This window comes from Lithobates pipiens, unplaced genomic scaffold (assembly GCF_037356315.1).
Source record: "Lithobates pipiens isolate NorthernLeopardFrog02 unplaced genomic scaffold, aLitPip1_a1.2 Scaffold_13, whole genome shotgun sequence".
NCBI classification, from domain to species: domain Eukaryota; kingdom Metazoa; phylum Chordata; class Amphibia; order Anura; family Ranidae; genus Lithobates; species Lithobates pipiens.
In genome coordinates, this window is record NW_027507718.1 from 509,360,150 (window position 1) to 509,379,786 (window position 19,637).

Genomic DNA, 19,637 nt, shown 5'->3' on the forward strand with positions numbered 1-19,637 from the left:
TTGTTCCTGACCAACCCCCTGATCACGCTCCCATCCCTCTTGAAATCGTTTGAGCTATTCAATAGGTTGTCCAACCTAAAAATAAATTTTAATAAATCCTACACCCTCAACATATCCCTACCCAGTACCACGACAGACCAATGTAAACGTAATTTCCCTTTCAATTGGACTGATGATGCTATCACTTACCTGGGCGTACAAACCTGAACGATCTCTACAGCAAAAACTATATACCTACTTTACAAGATCATAAGGGACCTAAAACAATGGGATAAGCCAATTTTCTCCTGGTTTGGCAGAGCTTCCATTTTAAAAATGAATATTCTCCCTCGCATGTTGTACCTCTTACAGGCAGTACCAATAAAACTCCCCTTAGCCTTCTTCAAATCATACAGGCAGACCTGCTCAAAATTTCTCTGGGGCACGCATAGACCAAGAATTAGTTATCTCCAACTCTCCTTACCCAAGAGTAAAGGTGGTATAGGCCTCCCAGATATTTCCAGTTATTACAAAGCTACCCATCTGACGAGAATAATTGATTGGAATATTCATTCACCGTATAAAGACTGGGTCAACTTAGAAGCTTCCTTCGTAGATTCTCCCCTCCACTCCCTTCCCTGGATCCAACGCAGACACGTTTCCCCCACAGTCAAATCCCATCCACTCATTGCCCCGACCTTACTCTGCTTCCTTACTGCCTGTACTAAGGATGATATTTCATCCACACCCGGTCCACTGACCCCACTCAAGATGAACCCGGACTTTCCCCCGGGTATGCACGAATCCTTTCTCCTCAAACACTGGACACAAATACCACTACAGATGTCATCTTTTTACAAAAATGGACGATTACTAACAGTTCAGCAATTGGCCGCTGGCATGAAAATGCCTCCTATTCCCATGTGGACCTTCCAACAGATTCGACATTACCTTCATTGTAGTAACAAACAAACGGACTGTACTAGACCTCTGACCCCCTTTGAGAAACTCTGTTCTTCCACCACGCCTCTGACACACCTCATATCCTTAACTCATTCCCTTCTATACCAAAGATATATCCCCGGGGACTCTTTGGCTTGCAAGGCCTGGGAGAAAGACCTTGATCTCTCCATTTCTAGTGAAGATTGGGAAAACATTTTTCTCCATATTCATAAAGGCACTCTAAATGTGTCCACTCAGGAGAATGGGTTCAAACTTCAATGCCGATGGTATAGAACCCCTGCTCTGATCCACTCCTGGGATGCTCAAGTTTCTGATATGTGTTGGAGATGCCAAAATCAACGTGGCACTCTTTTACACCTATGGTGGCTCTGCTCGGCCATCCAACCTTTTTGGCAAAACACACATCTGCTAATTAACAAAATTACAGGTACAGCATTGCCCTTTCAACCAGCTCTATATCTCTTGCACCATGAAGCTTCCTTTAGAACATCTTACCGTAAGTCTCTCACACTCCATTTAATCAGTGCAGCCAAGCAATGCATCCCAATCCATTGGAAGTCTTCTACTGCTCCCTCCACCAAAGAATGGATCCGGAGAGTAGATAAAATAGCACAACTGGAGGAACTCATTCACATTAATAATGACACACCGACTAAATATGCCTCGAAATGGGCCCCTTGGCAACACTTCAGAACCACTGATGACTTTCACCGTCTGACACAACCTTCTACCTAACTCACCATAATTTAGTAAGAACTCATGTGACCTATTATTCCCTAGACCCTTTCCATTTGGAACTGTTTCCTAACATCTATTGTAACGTCACTTCTATCACATGACCCTCCAGAAGATCGTTTCCAATTACGCAGGACCTACAGACGGCGAGTGGCGGAGTACTTACTTATAGCCCTACCTAGAATCCTACCATGCCTACTCACTCAGCTGAAGAATCCACCCTCACCCCTACTCTTCCCTGTAATTCTCTTCCCCCCCATTCTCTCTTTCTATCCTCCCCTTCCTCCCCCCCCCCTCCTCAAGCCTCATATAAACTTATCTTCACAGACGTAAACCCCCCCTCTATCTATCTATCTATCTATCTATCTATCCATCTATCTATCTATCTATCTATCTATCTATCTATCTATCTATCTATCTATCTATCTATCTACTTCCATTCCTTCCCTAATTTACCTCTTTCCTTTTTCTGCTTTTGTCTACCTTGCACTGATACTCTCACATTGTGCTCATTGTTGAACCCTACTCCATAATCATTGATAAGGGAGTTATACCTTTTTCTTTGTTTTTTTTTTCTTTCCTCCTCATGTACTTAATGATCTCCTTCAATATGTCTGGTATTTTGAGCAGATAAACTTATATTGTGGATATCTATGCTTCCAACGAGATACTTCATACTGTTTGTTCGCCTGTACTATTGGCTTACTCACTGTTCTGTTTATCAGTTCTAGGATGTCATTTTTTTTCCTGTATGTTGTTTTTTTGGAAAACAATAAAAATCTTTGGAAAAAAAAATATATTATGTCACACAGACTTCAAAAGATAAATCCCACATGTTCATCTAAATGTTGGTGGTGTGGAGCCATTCAGGGCAATTTCACACACACACATCTTCTGGACTTGCCCATAAATAATTATTTTTGGGTGGAAGTGGTGGATTAGTTGAATTCTATCACTTCTGCTCTTTTGCAGCTTTCAATGTCTGTATGCTGGTTGGGTCTGGTGGAGGCCACTCTCCCTACAGTGTCAGAGCGAGCGTTTGCTAATACTACAATATTTTATGTCATAAAAGCTATTGCCTTACATTGGAAGAAACCCTCTGCTCCTACGCTTGCATATTGGAAACAGTTAGTAAATAATAATCTCCTACTATATAGAGAGCCTTACACGAATAGGGGCTGCCCTAGTAAGTTTGACAAAGTCTGGGCATAGTGTCTGGATAAGCCGTATACGGCATCTTATGCCCACGAGGGCCACTGACCAATGGATTTAATATAGACATTTATATACATAGGATGCCTGGGGCCACTGTGGTTGGAATGGACTAAAGTTTATTTATTTTACTTTGTTTTATTATTTTTGCTATATTATATGTACATTTATATTTAATTTGTTAAATAGGATGTTTAGATACTAGCCCAGTAAAAATACTCCTGTGTTAATTTTTGTTTCTATTTTTGAATTGATGGCTGATATGTAATGTGCTTGGATCTTGAACTTGATTTAATATTTTGCTCCAATGTGTATGATGTTTTGTTTTGCCTGTTATTAAATAAATAAAAAGAATTATAAAAAAAAAAAAAAAAAAAAGAGAGAGAGCAGGAATTAGTCACTATGCTGAAAAAATGCAGCGAGTGTGCTCTCAGCATATAAACCTTGGCTGCCCATGGATGCACATGTGCGGCACCCTATTTGCCTCTGCACTAACAGCGGCCGGCCCATAAAGGGTGCAGGAGTGCCCCTTATGGGTACCCCTGAAACACATGATTAGTGCCTGAGGCCTCAATTGGCTTCAGAAAAGGTTGGGCTCTGCACTCAAAGCCCACCCACTTGTGACGTTAGTGAATCAATATTCACTATTGTCTTCCGGCCAATCAGGAGAGGAAGTGGGTCTTAAGGTCAAATTGTCAGAGGAAGTTGCAACCTGGATGGGGTAAGTGCAGACTTGGCAGGGGGATTTGTGTGCCGCATCCCCCCAAAAATTGAGCACCAGCCGCCACTGCTCTGCACATGCTGTATGAGATATGTAGGCAGCATAATGTTAAAGTATATGCAAAGTAAAAACATTTTTTGTTTTGAGTAGAATAGGGAAGGAGGAGTTTTGAATCTCTACCCTTTCATTTTTTTCCGTCTAAATACGAATGAGAAGATTTTCCTTCACTTACTCTCCTTGAAATGCAAAAGGAAGTGAAAGGAAGTCTCTGTGAAGTCAGGGAACTTCCCTTCTAGGCATTTGTCACTGGACAGGTGCCCCAATAAAGATTTTACCTTACTTATTCTAGTTAAAAATAAAAATCTTACACTTTCTATTACTTTCTGTCTTTGTGGTCACCTTGACAAGTTGGAGGTGAATCTTCACATTGGGAGAACAAAAAGCAATAAAAAACCTGACAGGAGTTCTAATCCTTCCCCATACAATACAAACCTAAAGAGAAGGAGTGTTCTATATTTCATGGTGAAGTTCTACCTGATAAAGAATGTGGTTTTCCCTTCATAGTGTTTTCTTATGTGCAACATGTTACTGTGACACATAAAGTAGTCATTGATGGCTTTGGGTTGTTCATAAAAATATGGGGATGTAAAGAAATGCTGAAGTAAGCAAAGGATTTCTTAGCCATGTAAACACCTTTTCTAAAACCGGAAACAACTAACTTTAATATTTAACAGTGAAACAAGCAGCTTCCGTGTTAATATCTCCAAATGCATTAAACAGGTGTAATTCTTGCCATTGTTGCTAACCATATGTGTCCAAGTACTGCAGTATATTTTGTCTATATTGAGTATAAAACTAATGCCGCGTACACACGAGCGGACTGTATGGCATACTTAGTCCGTCATACAATCCGACGGACAGTCCGTCATATTTTCGACTGAACGGACTTAACCACACACGGATACACAAACAGTCCGTCGAAAGCTTGCGCGATGACGTGTACAGCACGTACGACGGGACTAGAAATAGGAAGTCCAATACACAGCAAAGCACCCTTCCGCCGTGTAAATCCTTTCTGGGCATGCGCCATTCTTAGTCCGTCGAACTAGCATACTGACGAGCGGATTGTCCGCTGAAACCAAAGTATGACGGACAGAATTTCGAAAAATCCGAAATACTTAGTACGCCAGACTGCACGCTGAAAAAGTCCGCTGAAGCCCACACACGAGCGGACTGTCCGCTGAAATGTGTTTCGACGGACTAAGTACGCCATACAGTCCGCCCGTGTGTACGCGGCATTAGAAAAAAAAATACTTCACCAATAAAGGAAAAAGTGCACCTTAAAAAAAAACCTTCATGCTGCTTGGAGTCTTACTGAAGGTTATCTCATTTGAAAGAATCCAGAATCTATCTATCAATTTCTTTTTGTTTCATGCTCCATTGGATTGAAAGCCAACATTGGATGGTTTTTCCGACAGAATTCTGCTCAAGCTTGGCTTGCATACACATGGTCACACAAAAGTTCGCTAAACTTTCAAGTGTCAAGAACGCGGTGAAGTACAACACTATGTCGAGCCAAGAAATTGAAGTTCAATGCTTCCGAGCATGCATCGAATTGTTTCCGAGCCTGCGTAGGAATTTTGCATGTCGGAATTTTTACAGACGATCGGATTTTCCGATTGAAACTTTTTCAGACCGAAAAATTGAGAACCTGCTCTCAATCTTTTGCTGGTGGGAATTCGGCCAGCAAAAGTCCAATGGAGCATACACACGTTCACATTTTCTGATCTAAAGCTCTCATCTGTCTTCTTCTGACCGAATTTCCGATCGTGTGTATGTGACATAAGACCCACCTTGATTATACCTGTTTCAGATACTACTCTTGGCAATTAAAATTTTGGTCTGTTGTCATTTGTCGTATCCACTAATTATGTGCCTGTTGAAACTTCTGTGGATCATGTTATTCAGTATATTGAACAATACATTCAACCGCCTGATCCAATCCCAAGAAACAAATATGTTTCCGATTGATGTATTAACAGTAATAATTGACATTATGGTTAAACAAGTTGGCAAGTGGGTTTCCCTTGTTTGCTTGGATTTTATTAAACATAGGCTTATTTGTTTTAATTACTATCTGTTTCCTATGATAAATGGACTTCTTCTGCCAGAGAATCTGGTGTGTATCCACTCCAGAGTGCACTGTTGGACTAAAGCTTTGCCCAACTGTAGAAGCTCAGTACAAACAAGTTTCACACCATTACAACAAAGTATCTGTTTATATCTCTTTTTGGTCATTTTGGTAAGAAAACTTCTGCTGGAAGAGCTATTGGAGACAGCATGGGTCTATATACTTGGTTGCTTTTCAGCTGAACACACTTAGCCCTTGTACACACGGTTGGAGATTCCGACGGAATGTGTCCAATTGGACCGTTTTGTCGGATATTCTGACTGTGTGTGGTCTGCATCGGATTGTTTCCATCGGAATATCTGACGGACCAAATTTTCCAACTTGCCGGTAAAATTTTCCGACAAAATGCTCTTATCAGACATACTCCGATCATGTGTAGCCTACTCCGACGGACAAAGTGCCACGCATGCTCAGATCAAATACCTAGACCAAAGCTATTGGCTACTAGCCTGAACGTAGTCCCGTCGTAACGAAATAACGTCATCACGTTATGTACAATAGGATTTTCCGACAACTTAGTCCGACCGTGTGTATGCAACATCACTTCCGGACCTCTTCCAGAATTAATCAGTCGGAATTACTCCGACGGATTTGGTTGTCGGAATCTCTGACCGTGTATACAAGGGCTTACAGGTAAGAGAAAGGAGAGACATCTTCATGTTTCTTAAAGTCACTGACCCAGCAGGGCTTTTATGATAAAAAAAAACGTATTTCTGTGTAGTAGTCTGTAAGGACCTGCTGTTCCTCCTTCCCCCTTCATCAAATATTTACCTGTAGCGCTGGTATTTTTAATACCGATCCTAGTATTTATGTAAATTTTATCTGAAGCTGCAGTTTGGCTCAGACTAATTATGCTAAAGTTCTGGCTTCTGTACCAGTTTGGCTGGGTTGTGCTAATTTCCACTTGACCATGGGTGTCGCTGTCACCATCGGTAAGTGTTGGAAATGCAACAGGCTAAATGCATTGGGTACCTCTTTTACTCAGAAACAACCCAGTGGGAGTGGTCTACCCACCGTGCATTTTGGGTAAGGGTACTTAAGGTACCAACGCCATTTTCTGGGGTTCGTTTTTCCTGACCTCATGGCGCTCCTGGCCCTCCTGGGTGAGGTGTGTGCTGCCTTATTCAATGTCTTGGGCTGGCTGGCCTGAGGCTCCGCAACTGAAAAGTAGGCCCAGAGGCTCTGGGGCCTACTGATCCAGAGATGATCCTGTGCTGTCTTGCCTGAGGGGAGAAGCCATGCAACTGGAGAATCCAGGGAGGACTTTTTCGGAAGAGGACCGAGCAACATGGCTGGTGCCTCCTGGAAAAGCCTGGAGACTCAGCTGGAGGATGCATCCTGGGTTGTCTACCACACAGTATCGCCAGGTTGGCTGAAAGAATCAGGTACTGTGGGGAAACTCATTAACCAGAAGCTTATTGTGCCTTCCTGTAGCAGAGGATTTCATAACAAGATTGCTAAACTTGTCAAGTCTGTGGCAGAGACTTTGACTGAACATATCATCGGCTGCTAGGTCAGTGAGAGAGGCTTATCCAGTGGCTGTTGGATCCAGTCAGTGGAAATTGTTGTCCTCTGGATCAAAGAAATACCTTTAACCCGCAAAACTACAAAGGTACCTGCATCCTATCTTATCCTCTAACCTTCTATTGCAAAGGTGTGTGTTTTGTTAAATAAACATCCAGAAAAAGGACTATGTTTCGGAGCACTATTCTTTGACCAGTGGACAGGTGAGGTAACGGTAAGCCCAACAAAAACCAGCAGCTCCTTCAGGGGTCAGTGTTACATTTACCTAAGACCTGTATCAATCCAGTGCTGTGTCCGTCTGTCATAGGATGCGCACGGGTAAAGTGCTCTAGCGCACAGCTGTGTGCAATAGGAATAAACTAAAGCACACAAGCACACACACACAGGGTGTGACCCCTCGCTGACCTATAAAGGAAGTGAGGTCATCCAAACACACTGCTGGTTTGTCTTCAGCTTCCTGTGATTCCCACGTCTGTTCCTGTGATCTGTATTACCCGTTGTGACCCGGATTGCCTCATCGACCTCGCTGATCTTCTCCTGACCCGACCTCTGGCTTGACCTTGGACTCCCGCTTTCTAAACGTGTTTGACCCTCAGCCTGCATCTGGACTTACCTGCTATCTCCTGTGTTCGACCACCGGCTTGTCTTGGATTATCCTTCTGTCTCAGCATTCCTGGTACTTGTTGTCTTCTGATCTGGACTGTGTTTGACCCCTGGCCTGTCTCCTGGATTCTGCCTTTGCCTTACGGACTTGCTACCTTTGCTTCTGGACCTTCCCACAGGACATCACCTTTCAGCTCTGCTCAAGCTACCTGCTGATCTACTAACAAGTGACTGTCCTACTGGTAGCTTGTGCCTCTTGGTGCAACCACCCTCTGTGCCACCTTCAGGGGTGGTCTGCGCCAAGTCGCAAAAGGCGACCGCTCTCGGCATCTTGGCCTCGGTGAGTACATTTATATGATACCGTCTTAAGCTTTTCGGCCCTCTCTCTCCACTCTCACAAGCTTGGCTGAGAATAGGAGGAGCCATTGACTCCTGCCACTGTCAGTCAAATCTGGTGAGCAGAGAGCAGGGGCGGGGGCCAAGCCATGCTGTGTGTGCCCACTGGTGTGACCCCATAGGAAGCAGCTACCAATGGAGGTGCATCAAGAAGGGAATGTGCCTAGAACAATGGCAGGGAAAACCCAGATGAGGAGATTTGGAGCACTCTGTACAATACCATTGTATAGAGCCAGTAAGTAAAATATGTTTGCTTTTTTTAGAAGAAAAATGTAAGCTTTACAGCCACTTTAAGATTTAAGTTTACAAATCAATATAGGAATGCTGCAGTAACATTCAGCTTTATCAGTTTAGAGCAGCAAGACTGATTTTTTATTGTTTATTTCAGTTTCTGCACCTTTCTTTCCTATTTTCTAAGCATATACATTTGCCTTCATATACTAATATGCATATTTGTGTTTAATACCCTTAATTGAAATACACAGATTGCCTCATTGTCAAAAGGTGTACATGAATAAGAAGCACTAGGTCTCCTATTATCAATGTCCAGGGTTTTAAATTACTGTCTTATTAATCAAGTTGAGTCAATTTGGTGAGTCTACTCCCATATATACCCAAACAAAGATGGGTGCTACAAGAATCCAGAGTGCTTTAGTTATTAGTTACCAACCAATGCATTTTGGGGGTTCACACACTTCCCTTTTTATCATGTTATAAAACTTTAGAGTCTGTCTGGACGCAAATCACATCCGATCTCCGTAGCGATGCGAGTTCAGCCATACAGATAGTATGGCTGAATTTGCATCGGTCCCGCAGCAAACATGCATGGGACCCTTTTTTTGGTCCGCAACAGAATCGGATCGCATGGGGGTTCACACCATGCGATCCGATTCCTGTGCGAGTCGGCAGATCGCACTGCGATATGTGGACGGATCTGGGGGTGTCATTAACATATCATTGACACTCCCAGCCGTTCGCATAGGGCAGTGTGAACTGCCGGCGGGAGGTGTGCGATGCGGGAAAACGCCGCGGATTCGCGGCGTTCCCGCATCGCAGCGGTGTGAACCCGGCCTTAAATACCATTTCAAATGTTGACTCCAGCAAGCAATGCAGAATTACCATTGCTGTGGCACCCTTGCTGCTTTCTAAATATATTATCATGAAAAGAGTACAGTACTTACAGGGTGCACAATGGCAAGGAAATTGAGTTAAAACGTATGTTCTGAAGATTAAAAAAATTGCTGACTGAGAATATTCCACCGATAGTAATATTTCCTTCCTGAATACTGTCAGACGCAAATGAAAGCTTTCTTTTAGTAATACAACATGGAGGGCCAAAGCCTGCTTCTTGACATTGTGCTAGTAGAATAGAAGTATAATATACAACAAATACAGCTTTACCAAACATTCCAAGCCAATCTGTTGTTTTATTCTCTACTGTCAGTTGTCATATCTATTACAGCCTGCTGCTTGTAAGTGTGCGTTGTTGTTTGATAGCCAGCCTTTATAGTCTTCAATATGTCTGAAGAAATAACTTAATGAATAAACTAGTTTATGATTTTACACTTAACCATTTTTGGTACACAATATTTTTGGCTTGTTGATGATTATGCTTTATACATACTTTTCTATCTACAAAATTCTGTAATATCTTTCTAGAGAATAATGTTTTAAAAAGGCCTCAGACTCAACTCATAATATGCCTGCACATTTATCAAAGTGGCTGAATTTATAGAGTTCAGCTTTAGGGTGTACAATATATATGCCATCAAAAGAAATTGTGAATTATTTTTCAGAGCAGGTAACTCAGCAAATAAAAGTTATAGGATTTACCTAATATGTGCACAAGATTGTCACATTTTTAGATATTGACGATTCAGAGCTGTATCAGAAACTAGGGATTAGCTACAAGGTTGCCAAATGGGCTAAGTAAATCAGCTTGTTCATCTGCACTGAACCTCAGGCTATTACTGCAGCTGGAAGATATCCATTTAGATTCACAACCACCATTATAAGAATCCCCCTCCTCATTCTTCACCTTTCTGGTCTACCCCCACTATACCTCATGACCTCTCAGCAGCCTCCACTGACAGGGATGATGATATGGTGAAGGGCGTCACAGGTCCTTGCAGCACATCTGCCAGTAGCACAACCCCAGCTGTAGACTATAGCAGGCACATTTCTCTTCCCCATCTGCTGCAGCAAAATATAGTCATCTAAATTCAGGTTCATCAAAGCTGCTGTGTTTACAACTTTTGCCTTTCTGGTGGATAGTGCCCCCTTCTGTGATTTTGCTGAATGTGCAGTACCACAATGGCAGGTTCCCAGTCTCTTTTTTCTTTTGTGACTGACTGCCTTGCCAAACGATGCCACAACATTGCCTTCCATGTGATGGTACAGAGCTGGAAATAGCCTTACATGAAAAGAAAAAGATTTTTATAAATTAAAAAATACTGCGCTGTGACCATAAATAAGCAACCCAGCTGCCAACTCCGCTATAGACAAACAGCGAATACAATAGTTAAAACCAAAAAGTGTAGCGCTTAGGTTGCAAACACCTAAATCACGTAGGGACCTTAAAACCAGTGAACATAGATCTCAACAGATCAATATAATAACAATACAAGTGCTGAAAAAAAGGAAAGAATTAAATCAATTAAGATTGAGTAGGATCACATGAATACCTTAAGTGCCAATAAAACGTGGATCTCAGCAGATCACTAAAGTGACAGTGCAAACACAAATTTTGTGTACAACAAATAAAATTAGAATAAAGTCTATATGGTGAGTATTCTGCACGCTCTCCCAAGTGTGCAGTATAAATCAAAAAGACCAAACGTGAAATACAAAAGAGTGAAATGGTGAAATACAGCCTCTGATGTGACATACCAGATGATGACTTACAGAGGCTTACGCCTCTCAAGTCAAACAGGCCTGCTGGTTATCAAAAACCAATGGTAAGGAATCCTATGTATCGTGTCCCAGAAGACTTCAAGCCATATATTCATCAATATTGGTCATCAGGGAATATTCAATCATCAGGCGAGAATGAGGCGCTCAGGTATCATCAGTAATGTAAATAAAGAACTAGCATAGCGTGATACTGTTTAAAAATGTTTATTAAAATAAATAAAAAATGAACACTCTCTTTTTGGTCGATCAAAAGTGGCATGAACAGAAACACAGCAATGTCTGTAAGCATATTTTAAGCATCGCTTAAAAAGAAAGAATGACCCCATGCTGCAAATAACACCGGAAGAGCTGACCAGGTCATCACTTCTGGTCTCATGTTCCCGGAAGCGTGTAAACACATAACAAACCCCCATAAACTAACCAATGCCCCAAAAACCTATATATATATTTTTGGTTATATCGGGTGTCATACTATATGGAACAGACTCCGAGTCTGCAGCACATCATCCATATATTGTCCCCGATCATCGTATCCAAGCCTCGCTCTGAGAACGAGGCGTGGATCATGACAACCACTGTAACCAAGCTTTGCTGTGAGGACGTAGCCACACCTAAGGCCAGCCCCACACCAACATCACGGCTAGGTCACCTGACGCCACTAAGCAGGAAGTTTATGCTCCTGCATAGAGATGCCTCCTTCATTTATGTAAACTTCACGGCTGGGTCACATGACCCCACCTGACGACAGGACCAGACATCTCCTTGGAGACAAAACTAATCCCACCCCGCACTCCATAGAGGCGTCTGTGTATGCCATAATAGCAAATACTTGCGCAACCAAGCATACCGCAAGGAAATGCCTATATATTAAATCAAAAATGAAAAACATATATATGTTGGAGGGGTATAAAAGCTCCTAAACTCCCACTATTAGTTAAATCAAAAATAGGGGAAAAAAACAAAAAAAAGAAGAAAACAAAGAAGGAGAGAGGGAAGGGGGAAGGGGGGGGTGGGAATTCCCATAATCAAAAATCCAATACTGAGTATTGGGTAACAGCTACACTGCAGCATGGGGTCCTTACATCCAGTATAAGACACATACTACTACTCCAATAATATAAATTAACCGATAATCTACCATAACCCCAATAACCCACATATGATATCTGACAAACTTAAATACAAAATATTTCTTATTAGTACATAAATGCAATCAAAATAAAAAATAATAATATGGTAATATCCTTATATCGTTATGCAACATATAGATAGCCACACCATACTCTCTCACATCTTGCATGGCAATAAATAACATAAAAATATATTTATGGCTTAAAATTAAATTCAATTATCACAATAACGTTATACCGTATATTGTGGAGGCTATTAATTAAAAAATGAATTTTTTTTATACAAATATAAAAAATGAAAATGAAAAATTAAAATAAAAATTAAAAAATTAATCTCCCTCATGCTTGATTGATAAATGAATTAATATCCAACTCCACATTCATCCCAAAAGGATGATGAGTCTGTAACTCATATATCCAAAACGTTTCGAGTCTTGGCACTCCCCTAATTTTGGCCCCCCCTCTCCATGGTGCATTGTATTTATCTATGACAAGATATTGAGTTCCCATAGGGTTACGGGCATAATGTTGTCGGTAGTGGCGCAGAACTGTATGTTTCACACTCCCAAGTTTTATTAAATTGATGTGTTCTGAAACTCTAGTGGTGAATGATCTTACAGTTCTACCTACCTACTGCTTGCCACAAGGGCAAGTCAGTAAATATACTACATTTATTGTAGCACAGGTATAGAACTAGGGATGGCCGAACTGTTCGCCCAGCGGTCGGTTCACGGCAAATTTTGCGTGTTCGCGATTCGCCTGATCGGCGGACTATTGCCGCTGTTCGCCCGGTGGACATATGTGTTTACAGTGTGAAAGAACTTTGGCCCATGATGACACATCCATCATGGGGTACAGGACAGCCAATTGAGACATTTCAGCACATGGACAATTGGACTTTCCCCCTACCTTATAAATAGACCTGATCTGGTGGCCATTTTACATTCTGTCTTGTGTCAGTTTAGGGACAGGACGCTGTGTGGAGCAGGGAGAGACTGTAGTGACACAAATCACTAGCTATTAGGTCCACAAAGTCCTTTTAAGGACTGGTATAGGTGTAGTACAGTATATAGGGTTCAGTGCACTGCTGTGCTGGTGATTGCAGCAGCCTGTCTTTTGTCAGTGTAAGAACAGGACGCTGTGTGCAGCAGGGACAGTCAGTTTAATCACTAGCTAGCTATTACTATTAGGTCCACAAAGGTCCTTTTAAGGACTGGTATAGGTGTACGGTATATAGGGTTCTGGTGCACTGCTGTGCTGGTGATTGCTGAGCGCACTGCTGACTGATTCTGCAGCTATCTTTTGTCAGTGTAGGGACAGGACGCTGTGTGAAGCAGGGACAGTCAGTTTAATCACTAGCTATTACTATTAGGTCCACAAAGGTCCTTTTAAGGACTGGTATAGGTGTACAGTATATAGGGTTGTACAAGTATAATATACTTTCTTCCAAATATAGAAAGAATATTATACTTGACTGCTGCCCAATTCTGCAGCAGTCCTTTATCAGTGTAGGGACTGAGGGACAATCTGCAAATCACTAGCTACTAGGTCCACAAAGGTCCTTGTAAGGACTGGTATAGGTGTACAATATATAGGGGGCTGGTGCAAGGCTGTGCTGCAGTTTACTGCCCTATTCTGCAGCAGTCCTTTATCGGTGTATTGGATCAGGAAGAAGAGGTAGCAACAACCGCCACTCAAGAGTCTGACGACAGTACCCAGATCAGCTCAAGGAGGAGGTTGGTCCCCGCTGTTGCTGCCTACTCGGAGATCTCTAATTATAGCGGTGGGGAAGGTGACGTTGATGATGACATGTCTAGTGATGTCACGTGGGTGCCCACAAGAGAGGAAGAGGAGGAGAGTTTAGAGGGAGATATGGACCAGCAGATAGGGAGGAGAATCCGGAAGAACTTAGATTGCACAGGAGGGACAAAGCAGACTGTGAATGTATCAGGAGCGAGGCATCAATCATGTACGGTAACATCTGGCGCTCCCAGGACGCCGGCATATGGTTCCGCAGTGGGAGCTTTTTTTAACGTGTCCGCTGCTGACAATAGTGTTGCCATCTGCAATCTTTGCAGTCAACGCATAAGTCGCAGTAAACCCAACACTCACCTAGGGATGACTGCCTTAAGAAGGCACATGAGCTGCCATCACCGAGCCCAGTGGGAGCAACGGAACCCACAAAGCCACACTCCAGGCTCTCACCATCCAGCCTCGTCTTCTACTTCTACTTCTCCTTCTCCTCTCTCCTCACAATTGTCCTCCACTCCACCTTCCATCACGCCATCCTCACGTTTTTCTGCAAAAAGGCAGGCTTCCGTGGGCCAAATGTTCAAGCGGAAAAAAATGATGACGCCGGATAACCCTCTTGCCCAACGGATGACGGCTGGCTTGTCAGAACTGATAGCCCGCCAACTACTGCCATATAAACTGGTGAAATCTGAGGCCTTTTGAAAATTTGTGGCCATTGGAACACCACAATAGAAGGTCCCAGGAAGGAAGTATTTCTCACAGAAGGGCATCCCAGAGCTATATGGCTATGTTCAGCGGCAAGTGAATGTATCTCTGGCACACAGTGTCGGTGCCAAGATACATCTAACCACAGACACGTGGTCTAGCAAATACGGGCAGGGAAGGTATATAACTTTTACTGGGTGAACCTTCTGACGGCCGTCAAGCATGTAACCCGTGGCACCCGTGTAGATTTGATTTTACCTCCACGGATTGCATGCAGACATGCCTCTTCTTCTCCTCCTCCTTCTCCATACTCCCCCCTCTCCTCATCAGCTGACTCCTCCTTTTCCGCTGCTAGCGTCTCTTCCGCTGCGCCACCCAAGCTCCCCAGAACCTATTCGACATGCCAGGTGAGACATTGCCATGCTGTGCTGCGTCTGTTGTGCCCGGAAGCCAAGAGCCGCACTGGCCCTGCACTCCTTTCAGCTTTGCGTTCACAGGCAGATCAGTGGCTAACACCGCTCAAAATTACGCACGTGCCATGCATGGCACACATCTTAAACTTGGTCGTGCAGAGATTCGTTGTCAAATACCCTGGGGTCCAGGACATCTTGCGGCAGGCAAAAAAATCTCGGCCCATTTCAGAAGATCTTACACGGCCATGGCTCGCCTTGCTGACATTCAGCGGCGACACAATCTACCGGTCAGACGTCTTATTTGCGATTGCAACCTTCTATATGCTTGATAGGCTGCTCCAGCATAAACGTGCAGTTAACGTCTACCTTTACGAACTCTGCGGCAGAACAGGTTCTGGGAGCTGTTTTTTTTTACCGCGACAGTGGCTCCTCATGCGCAACGCATACAGACTTCTGCGGCCATTTGATGAGATCACCAAACTGGTCAGTCGCAGCCATGTCGCCATCAGTGACATGGTACCTTATGCCATCTTTATGGAGCGTGCATTGCGTCGTGTCATTGATCAAGCCGCGGAGGAGCAGGAGCGGGAAGATGAGGAAGTCGCAATGGTGGATGAATTCCCGGGGGGGGCTACTCTATCTGAGACAAGTCAACAACAGGAGTCTGAAGAGGAGACAGAGGAGGAGCAAGAAGAGCATGCTTTAAATAATCATTGAAGGAAAAAAGAAAAAGGATTTTCGGGACTTTGAATGAGGCTAGCACTAAAGGAATGCCTGCCTCCATCCCTATCAATAGTATATGAAAGGAGGGAACAGAATTGTGACTTTAAATGAAGCACACATCAGTAAGAGGATAAGTCAAGTGACTATAATAAATATTTATTATAGTCACTTGACTTATCCTCTTACTGATGTGTGCTTCATTTAAAGTCCCCATTCTGTTCTCTCCCAGCATGCTTTAAACCTTTCTGGGATCCCTGTTGTTGTGCGTGGATGGGGAGAGGAGAACGAGGAGGACGACATTATCCTGGATGATGAGCAGGAGCCAGGCCACCACACCTCTTCCAGTTTAGTGTAAATGGGGGCCTTCATGCTCCAGTGTTTTAACAGGGACCCCCATATAAAAAGCATAAGGGTCAAGGACCAGTACTGGGTGGCAACGTACTTAGACCCTCGGTACAAACACAAAATGGCGGAAATGTTACCACCGTCACAGAGGGCTGTCAGAATGGAGCACTTCCAGACCTTGCTTCGAGAAATGCTGCATTCTGCTTTTGCATGCGCTGGCAGAGGAGGAATTCCCACTCCCAGAGAAAGAGTTGTGGGTACCAATCCAACAGCACCTGCAAGAAGAGGCCAGTTTGAAGATGTGTTGGTGACTTCTGATATGAGGTAATTCTTTCAGCCAACCCGTCGACAGGTCTCATCCGGATCCAGCATCAGGGAACGCCTAGACCGACAGGTGTCCGACTACATTGGGTTAACGGCTGATGTGAATGCTCTGAGGAGTGATGAACCCCTGGACTACTGGGTGGGCAGGCTTGACCTCTGGCCAGAGCTTGCCCAATTTGCAATGGAACTGTTGGCTTGCCCCTCATCCAGTGTCCTGTCCGAAAGGATGTTCAGCGCAGCAGGGGGGATCGTGACCGATAAACGCACTCGCCTAGCTCACAACAGGGTGGACTACCTCACATTTCTAAAAATGAATGAGGCATGAATCTCGGAGGAATTCAACACATGTGACCAGTAGACCATGTATATCTCTATAAATTATTTATTTAATCGTGCACACAGACCTTTTTTCTACATTTGACTCACTTCCACAAAAAAAGCACACCGTACTATATGCCCATACCCTCCTGTTTGAAGAGGTTGAGCGGTGTCATATTTTTGGGGCCCAGCAGCGAGCTGCTGGTATCAGTGCTGCTGTCAGTGCTCTCTATCTCGGTGCTGGTGTCAGTGCTCTATATCACGGTGCTGGTGTCAGTGCACTCTATCACGGTGCTGGTGTCAGTGCTCTCTATCTCGGTGCTGGTGTCATTGCTTTCTATCACAGTGCTGGTGTCAGTGCTCTATATCACAGTGCTGGTGTCAGTGCACTCTATCAGGGTGCTGGTGTCAGTGCTCTATATCACGGTGCTGGTGTCAGTGCACTCTATCATGGTGCTGGTGTCAGTGGTCTATATCACGGTGCTGGTGTCAGTGCTCTATATCACGGTGCTGGTGTCAGTACTCTATATCACGATGCTGGTGTCAGTGCACTCTAGTATATTTACTGACTTGCCCTTGTGGCAAGCAGTAGGTAGGTAGACCTGTAAGATCATTCACCACTAGAGTTTCAGAACACATCAATTTAATAAAACTTGGGAGTGTGAAACATACAGTTCCGCGCCACTACCGACAACATCATGCCCGTAACCCTATGGGAACTCAATATCTTGTCATAGATAAATACATTGCACCATGGAGAGGGGGAGCCAATATTAGGGGAGTGTCAAGACTCAAAACGTTTTGGATATATGAGTTACAGACTCATCAACCTTTTGGGATGAATGTGGAGTTGGATATTAATTCATTTATCAATCAAGCATGAGGGAGATTCATTTTTAAATTTTTTATTTAAATTTTAAATTTTCGTTTTTTATATTTTTATTAAAAATTTTTTTTTCATTAATAGCCTCCACAATATACGGTATAACATTACTGTGATAATTTAATTTATTTTTAAGCCATAAATATATTTTTGGGTTATTTATTGCCATGCAAGATGTGAAAGAGTATGGTGTGGCTATCTATATGGAGTAGTAGTGTGTGTCTTATACTGGATGTAAGGACCCCATGCTGCAGTGTAGCCGTTACCCAATACTCAGTATTGAATTTTTGATTATGGGAATTCTCCCCCCTTCCCCCTCTCCTCCTTCGTTTTCCTCTTTTTTTTGTTTTTTCCGCATTTTTGATTTAACTAATAGTGGGAGTTTAGGAGCTTTTATACCCCTCCAATATATATATATATATATATGTTTTTAATTTTTCATTTAATATATAGGCATTTCCTTGTGGTATGCTCGGTTGCGCAAGTATTTGCTATTATGGCATACATAGACGCCTCTATGGAGTGTGGGGTGGGACTAGTTTTGTCTCCAAGGAGATGTCTGGTCCTGTCGTCGGGTGGGGTCATGTGACCTAGCCATGAAGTTTACATAAATGAAGGAGGCATCTCTATGGAGGAGCATAAACTTCATGCTTAGCGGCGTCGGTTTACCTAGCCGTGATGTCGGTGTGGGGCGGGCCTTAGGTGTGGCTACGTCCTCACAGCGAGGCTTGGTTACAATGGTTGTCGCCGTTTCACGATCCACGCCTCGTTCTCAGAGCGAGGCTTGGATAAGATGATCGGGGACAATATGACGCTGGATGATGAGCTGCAGACTCAAAGTCAGCATGGGGTCATTATTTCTTTTTAAGCGATGCTGTTTGGGGGGGTCCACACCCCAGATCATGGCTGTGTAGTCGAAACACGTGGACCCCCTTACAGACATTGCTGTGTTTCTGTTCATGCCAATTTTGATCGACCAAAAAGAGTGTTAATTTTTAATTTATTTTAATAAACATTTTTAAACGGTATCACGCTATACTAGTTCTTAATTTGCATGACTGATGATACCTGAGCGCCTCATTCTCGCCTGATGATTGAATATTCCCTGATGACCAATATTGATGAATATATGGCTTGAAGTCTTCTGGGGCACGATACAAAGGATTCCTTACCATTGGTTTTTGATAACCAGCAGGCCTCTTTGACTTGAGAGGCGTAAGCCCTGTAAGTCAACATCATCTCGTAAGCCTCCCTTCCATACTACGGTGGTGGTGTCATCCTTTCAAGCTTTAAACGTTACATCAGAGGCTGCATTTCACCATTTCACTCTTTTGTATTTCATGTTTGGACTTTTTGATTTATACTGCACACTTGGGAGAGCGTGCAGAATACTCACCATATAGACTTTATTGTAATTTTATTTGTTGTACACAAAATTTGTGTTTGCACTGTCACTTTAGTGATCTGCTGAGATCCACGTTTTATTGGCACTGAAGGTATTCATGTGATCCCATTCGATCTTAATTGATTTAATTTTTTCCTTTTTTTGTCAGCACTTGTATTGTTATTATATTGATCTATTGAGATCTATGTTCACTGGTTTTAAGGTCCCCACGTGATTTAGGTGTTTGCAACCTACACTTTTTAGTTTTAACTATTGTATTGGCTGTTTGTCTATAGCGGTGTTGGCAGCTGGGTTGCTTATTTATGGTCACGGCGCAGTATTTTCCAATTTATAAAAATCTTTTTCTTTTCATGTAAGGCCATTTCCAGCTCTGCACCATCGCATGGAAGGCAATGTTGTGGC